At 40.8% G+C, this 7,925-nt stretch overlaps 2 non-coding genes across 2 annotated transcripts; both read left to right on the top strand.

Annotated features, from left to right (window-relative positions):
* The first annotated feature begins 1,739 nt into the window (after window positions 1-1,739).
* Window positions 1,740-1,811, top strand: trnac-gca (transfer RNA cysteine (anticodon GCA)). Its single transcript has one exon. It is a non-coding gene; the product is annotated as a tRNA-Cys (tRNA).
* A 616-nt stretch (window positions 1,812-2,427) lies between these two features.
* trnac-gca (transfer RNA cysteine (anticodon GCA)) lies at window positions 2,428-2,499 on the top strand. Its single transcript has one exon. It is a non-coding gene; the product is annotated as a tRNA-Cys (tRNA).
* The last annotated feature ends 5,426 nt before the right edge of the window (window positions 2,500-7,925 follow it).

Below are 7,925 nucleotides of genomic sequence, written 5' to 3'. Positions count from 1 at the left end.
TCATCAGTCCGCAAAACATTTTGCCCATACCGCTGTGGAGTGTCCATGTGCTCTTTTGCAAACTTCATGCGTGCAGCAATGTTCTTTTCAGTAAGCAGTGGCTTCCTTCGCGGTGTCCTGCCGTAGATACCCTGCTCGTTCAGTGTTTTACGTATTGTAGACTCATGAACAGAGATGTTCGCCAGTTCCGATGATGCCTTCAAATCTTCATCTGTCATTCGGGGTTGTTTCTTTACCTCATTGACGAGTCTTCGTTGTGCTCTTGGTGTCATTTTGACTGGGCGCCCACTTCTTGGTAGAGTAGCAACAGTCCCAAAGTGTCTCCATTTGTAGAATGTCTGCCTAACTGTTTCTAAAGTCTTTGAAATCACTTTGTGACCCTTGCCAGCTTTACGTAAATCAACAATTCTTGATCGTAGATCCTCTGAAAGCTCTTTTTGGCGAGGCATGGCTCACATAAGTGTGAACTCCAAAAGTTTGAGGGGTTTTTATCAGTCAAAGTAGCTAAGTAGCTGTAGTCCACACCTCCAAACTCATTTTCTTAACGAGACTCCAGGTGTGCTAAAACCTGACTCCAATTAGCTTTTTCGAGGTCATTAACTCAAGGGTTCACATACTTTATCCACAAGCACTATGAGGTTTTTTTATTTTTTGGTTGTTCTCAATAAAGACATGAAAGATGAGAATTTATTTCGTGTTATTATTTTAGACACATAATATTTGTCAATACCCTTGACTAAGATGAAGATCAGATCACATTGTATGACAAATTTATGCAGAAAACCATGAAATTCCAAAAGGTTCGCATCCTTTTTCTCGCCACTGTATTTACTAGCCAGCTAAACTCTCATTACGCTATTCTAAACATCCTTCTAGCTGCTCTGAAACCAAGCGTTCCAACTGGATGAATAGCTACCGTTAACTAGCAGAGCAGTACTCTGTAATATTGGCAAGACAGATAGGACAAGATAGCTAACAGATTAGCCGAGCTTTCTGATCCACCAAGTGTCAACGAGGTAGAAAATGTATCCAGTGAATCTCAAACGTCAGCAGTAACAGCTTTGAAAAGAGGTTCCCAAACGTGAGGTTGCTCGAATTTCACATGGGATTGTCACAAAATTTTTTACATATGAACACTGCTCTAATTATAAGCAGTGTTATTTTAAAATACCACTTGGAGACTGCATTCAAACAAACCAAATTTAAATGAAGCGGGTCCATGTTAATCTTTTTCGAGACCTTGACACTTCGCACCAGTGTAGATGTGTCAATAAAAACAGACAAATGTCTCTGTCCATCTATCTCTGCTAGAGGACCTCGACCGGACTACATTTTTCCAATCATCAGCTGTCCAGTTTTGGTGAGCCTGTGCCCACTGCAGCCTCAGATTTATGTTCTTGACTGACAACCCGGCGTGGTCTTCTGGTATTGTAGCCCATCTGGGATTTTATTGTGTTACAATGCTGTCCAGTTAGAAATGCATGGAATATCATTTGGTAATGCATTTTCTCTGGGGCGTAGCTGAGTGTTAGAGCATTTCACTGCAGATCAGGACGTACCCCGTCCCCAAATCCGTGCACCCCTGTCTGACTGGTCTGATTTAAGTATCCCTAACTGCTTTATAGTTTACAACGTAAGCCCAATGGAGATCACCAAAGCACTATAAAGGATATTATATGCAGATAATACCATAGCAGAATGGTACCATGGTACCATGTCATAGGACCATCACTTGTCATGGGGGTATAGCTCAGTGGTAGAGCATTTGACTGCAGATCAAGAGGTCTCCGGTTCAAATCCGGGTGCCCCCTGTGTAGCTTGCTTCAGTGTACCATAAGGTGCATTATGCTTCACACCAATAATACACCCGCAAGAGTTTGGAAACATTCCTTTGAGATTGTTTTAGTTCATATTTATCCAGAAACGTAGATAATTCTAAAGGCTTCTCAAACTTTTATGCACCACTGTAAACTCTAGAGACTGTTATGTGTGAAAATCCCAGGAGTTATAGAAATACTCAAATCAGCCCATCCGGCACTAACAATCATGCCACGGCCAAATTAACAGAGATCACATTTTTTCCCATTCTGATGGTCGGTGTGAAACTACAAAAGCTGCTGACCCGTATCTACTTGAGTTTTCTGCATTGCACTGCTGCCTCACAGTTGGCTGATTAGAACACCGCATGAATGTTTAGGTGTACCCTTTCCCCAAATCCGTGCACCCCGGTCTGACTGGTCTGATTGAGGTATCCCTAACTGCTTTACAGTTTACAACGTAAGCCCAATGGAGATCACCAAAGCACTATAAAGGATATTATATGCAGATAATACCATAGCAGAATGCTACCAGGGAAGTTTTTTCTCCATCAGCGCTTGCTGTGAAATGAATAGCACTAGCTTATGGTAAAGGAGCATGCTTCACTACGGGGGTATAGCTCAGTGGTAGAGCATTTGACTGCAGATCAAGAGGTCCCCGGTTCAAATCCGGGTGCCCCCTGTCTAACTCACCTCACATTACCTTTAAGTGATTTACACTTCACACCATAAATCTTCTTCTGGAACCTTGACACGAAAAGAAGACGACCCAACTAACGGGCCAACGAGATTTCGGAAACATTCCTTTGAGATTGTGTTCGATGTCGACATGACTACAAGAAGGTCCGTGTATCTCTCTACCCCAACACTGCACTAGTACAGGCCTGTCTTCATGACACTAGGTGCAAATTTATGAAGCATTAATTAACTTGCTCTTTTAGTCTATACACATAAAATAGTTTTGAAACATGCCCAGCTTCCCAAACTTGCAATGTAGCTGACCACTTTAAAACTCGGGGAAGTCCATGCCAATGTCTTATGGCTATTCACAGCGCTTACATAATTCATCGTTACACACTGAATGTCCTCTCGTTATCTCTGGAGAGCCGTAAATCAGAGCAAACCCACTGCCTCCACGGCCGTCTGGCCTTATTTCCTACTATATCATATAATGCTTGAGGTGTAATCAGGGTGGATCAGTGGACTCAAACATATTCACTGATATGCAGCATGCATTTATAGCTCTTCGCCATAGAGCAGTTGGAGTGGGTAAACAAGGATTTTCAGAGGACATACAACACAATAAATCTCCATTCATGACACGAACTGATAAAGGAAGGATTCAGGGAAAATGCAAATAGACACACTTTACCCCCGCTACCTCAAATATCAGCATTAAACCAATAACACGCTTGGTTTTTGGATTCTTTTCTCTTTTTTTTGCACAGGAGTTACTGCATCTAACAGGTAAGGGAAGCTTATTTAACCACCAGATGAGCATCTTCAACACTCATACAATCCGGATTAAAAACAAACTCCAAATTAAAAAGGGCCAAATGGGCACAGAGAGGAAAATCAGACAGTCCAGTCAGACAGGGATGCAGATGTGCAGCTATGCCACAGTGAAAATGTATTAACGAATGATATTCCATGTTTTTCTGACTGGACATCGTTGTGACATAATTAAAATCCCGTGCTTATCATTTTATAGCACTGCAGTTAAGGTGCCATATTTCCATGATGCTATGATAAATAGACAATATCCTTTATCCTATTGATCCGTAAAAACTCAGTTATAAATAGAATAGTTTATATAGATATTGGAGAGGTTATGATTTTAAACACCGTAATAACTTTACTGAAGAAAAAACAACAACACTAAACGCATGGCTATACTTCCCAGACACAACTTTGAAAAACACAGAGCTCACACATCACTAGAATTAACTACAATTCTTAATATTAAAAAAAAAAAAAAGAATAAAACAACAATAATTAGACTTCAATTATGTCCGTGTGCCTCCATGGCCTGGTTTTCGTCCCACACTGAGAGCTCCATTGTGTTCTTGCAGCAGCCTGCAGTCAAGTCTAGAGAAGCCAAGTGTGTTTTCAGACATTCTGGTGTGTGAACCGTGACCGTTCTGCAGAGCTTTAACAGACAATTGCGGTCCAAAGACAACAAGTTTGAAAATGTAGACTATCTGGAAATTTACCGCGATGATCTTCCATGTAGTCGTTTTCCCACAATTCATAAGAATTTGACATAAACAGACAACGAGTGATTACATCTTATTGTCTTATTATTGGACAAGGTGTAGTTGACGTGTGGTTTCCGTTTTAAATTCCACCGGGAGACGTCCCTTGGTGTCGTTGTATTGAAAAACACTTCAGGAATTTGAGGAGGTTTTCCATTGCTGGGACCAAGTGCTGGTTTTAGTTTACTGTTTCAGAGTGGGAACTTTTCTGCGGTCCAGGGAGGACGGGGCACAGCTCATCATATTAAACATTGCTAATTGGTCAAATGCGATCTTTAAAAAGACGACAGACGAACCTGTCTACCACTTAAACAAACCTGTGCTTATTAGCTAATAGGCATGTAATGTATCTGAGTTTTTGCGTCAGAACCAGTGAAAACTTCAAGAGCATGGATGTAGGGTGTTTTGGTGGGACTGCTGCTCTTGTCAAAGTCGTTCAGATCTTTACACTTGTTCGTTTTTCCTGCTTCACATCATCTTTGAGAACTGACTGTTCACTTGCTGTCTGATCAATATATCCCACCCTTTGACAGATTAATGAGACAATCAATGGTATTCACGTCACATGTCGGTGGTTTTAATGTTATGGCTGATCGGTGTATATGGATATAGATATTTTGAAAACATAGATTTGAACCCTCTTACTCTTAAAATACATCCACAAGAAAATGCAAAAACATTTTAAAAAATTAATAAAATAATAATAATAAAAAATCGGCCAGTAGGTGGCGATAGAATGTCATTAACGGTTATATCACACACATTACATTACTTTATAGCATGTGGCAGACGCTCTTATCCAGAGCAACTTACAATGGTCTCATTTTATACAACTGAGCAGTTGAGGGTTAAGGGCCGTGCTCAAGGGCCCAACGGTGGCAGCTTGGCAGTACTGGGATCTGAACTCACAACCTTCTGATCAGAAGTCCAACCACTTCCCTCACCTCAAGAATGTGAAGAGAATTTTAAATGCAGAAATCCCACCAATCTTTGATTAGAAATTGTCCAAATAGCTGCTAGTTCACCCCAAATCCCAGGAGCTGTGCAGTGCGTATCGCATTTGTTTTAATAATAAAACAAAGTCAAATTAATATCGTTATAAACACATTATCAGACAGGAAATTGCACAGTAACAACTTGGTCAGCAGCCATGATAAATGGAGTCCTAGTACATTCATAGAACGCACAATCGGCACGCACACTGACAACGTTTCGAAAAACTTGCGTTTCTCCTGTCCGCACAAAAAGAGTGAGAACTGAGTTTTAAAAGTTCTCCACTTTTGAGGGCATTTCTGAAACAAAGCTTCATTTTCTGTGACCCAAATACTCTTTTTCAAGTGGATGGGAGGCCAAAACATAGAGAGAGAGAGAGAGAGAGAGAGAGAGAGAGAGAGAGAGAGAGAGAGAGAGAGAGATCATTCACTTCTGATAAGAAACAAACTCCTTATTTACTTATTTATGCCGCTTCAAATCTGTGAACGTGACCTTCGACGTGAACTAGATTCCAGCATACTTTGTTGTGAAACGGTTTACCATTTTACCCTTATATACCGGTCCTATGGGGCTAAATATTTCAGGAATCTTTGTGAAAAGTCTGGCCAAACCCCAAACTTGATCTAGGTGAAGCTGTCACGAAGCCATCACAATCAAGCAGGAACGGTGTGTGTGGGTAGGATGTGCGCATTCTGGTGTTTCTCTACTCTCTGTGAATGTGATTCTCTACACCAGGGGTTCGCAAACTTTTCCAGGGCAAGGCCCCCCCAAATGCCATTAACATTTGACCGAGGCCCCCCTTTCGCAAGATGTCTTTAAAACACATTAAAAATACAGACTTCTGAATATATCCCCCTTTTTTACGGTGATGTTTTCTCTGTTTAGCAATTAGAAAGTCAGGTATAGCAAATGTGATTTTAACATGCATTGTTACAAATAACATGTTATAGTAATGCATATCTATATAAATCATGTGTTTATTTATTTTTCACACTAAATTGTTGAAGCCCCCGGGCGCCCCCTGGCGGCCCCCACTTTGAAAACCACTGCTCTATGCAGCTGCATCACATGGAGCCTCTGAAGGCATTTTAAATTCATGCTTCAGGCTGTTGTTTTACTATTGCTGTTTTACTCTATATTTTTCCATGGGAATTAAAAGTATTATATGCAAACATAGTTTCTTTAGTTAGTCAGTGGATGACGGTGAATATGCAACCCTTTGTCCCCTTTAGTAAGTTTATTTTCCATTTCTTTTCAGAACTTATATCCTGGGAAGTGGTAAGACGTTGGACTACTGATCAGAAGGTCATGAGATTAAACCCCAGCACTGCCAAGCTTCCACTGCCACGGCCCCTGAGCAAAGCCCTTAACCCTCAACTGCTCAGCTCTATAAATGAGATGAACGTAAGTCGCTCTTGTTAAGGGCGTCTGCCAAATGCCGTTAATAATATCTTGGATGACATCTGTTAATGGAATGCTTTCATTACATTTGTGATTATCTTTTGAAACTTGCAGTTATGTGTCTTTGTTGGTGAAATGCCCCGGAGCGCCATTTCATTCACAACTCAAAGTTGTATTTGTTTGCGTGCTTCCATATCAAAGCGGTGAATTCTGCTCGAGTATCATAGATATTGTTGATTGTATCAAACCTCAGATTTTAAGGCCACTAGGCAAAAGCTGTAGAAAGGGATTAGTTTTCTTGTTGAATATGGGATTCAGTAGTTGAGTTTGTTTCTGATGTTTTGACAGCTATATGATCTGTGTCCTGATCCCTGGATGGTAGACATTTTAGGGCTCCTGATTTGGTTATGAAATAGGCAACCATTCAATCAGCAATCATTCTTCTCTGTGGCTCCACCGGACCCTCAGTTTACTGTAATTTGGCCCATTGGAATAATCCCAACCTTCCCACACTTTCCAACACTCCTGGATCGCTGAGTTGTCCTGTGCTTTTTGTCTGACCTGCTATTCCACAGTATTGACACTACATGCTTTTTTTGGTCTTTTGTTTTTGTCAGTGTGGTTGCTTTGAGACTTCGGAGTCTCAAACTTGAACTTGCTGTGATGAATTGGTTTCTGCAATGGACTGGCATCCCATGCAGGATGGTTCCCCGCCTCATGCCCAGTGGCTGGTTTATGAAGCAGTGTATTCACCCACAGATGTTTCTTTGTAAGGTGTTTAAGACACAACAACTTTCCCTTCCTCGGGTTCGGCGTTTTCAAGTCACAACAAGCTTTAAAAAAAAAAAAAAAAAAAAAAAAATGTTTGGTAATGATGAGTGCAAACAAATCACTGAGGTTTTTAGATGGAAAGAAGTAGACAAAAGGAGAGAAAGATACATATGTGACACAGATCAAAGTCTGGCCATAATTTCGCTAAATGTGTCCAGACGTGCACTTCAAAGAGTGTACACTTTTCTTTTTTTCTCCGGAAGATCGCTCCATTTCAGGCCATTGTGGGAAAATGTTGCATCTCTTTTATAGAAGCCCTCCAAGTCATCGAGCAGACTGAAACGCTGGTGATCTGATGCAAAACTGTAGAGTAAAATATAGTAAAAGACTTTGTGTGCTGGATGGTGGAGAATCATTAGCACTTCGGGGTGCTGTTTCTGGGTGGGACGTGTGCGTATAACTACCTGCTGTTGAGAAGAAAGTATTCATAATACGACCACATTAAATAAAACTACTCATTTGGTTGCTAAGATAACAAGCCTTGAGCAAAACAAAACTTCTTTCATGACACCGTTGCGTCTCGTGAGACTTGCAGTCACTCGCAAATCTTCCAGATTTGACTGTGATGGTTATTACAGATTCATTTAGGAAGAATGTGCATGCTTACACAATACATCAATCACAAAAA

Source organism: Ictalurus punctatus, chromosome 2 (genome assembly GCF_001660625.3).
Source record: "Ictalurus punctatus breed USDA103 chromosome 2, Coco_2.0, whole genome shotgun sequence".
In the NCBI taxonomy this organism is placed as follows: domain Eukaryota; kingdom Metazoa; phylum Chordata; class Actinopteri; order Siluriformes; family Ictaluridae; genus Ictalurus; species Ictalurus punctatus.
The sequence above is the reverse complement of the archived record's forward strand: the minus strand, read 5'-3'. Positions and strand labels throughout refer to the sequence as shown.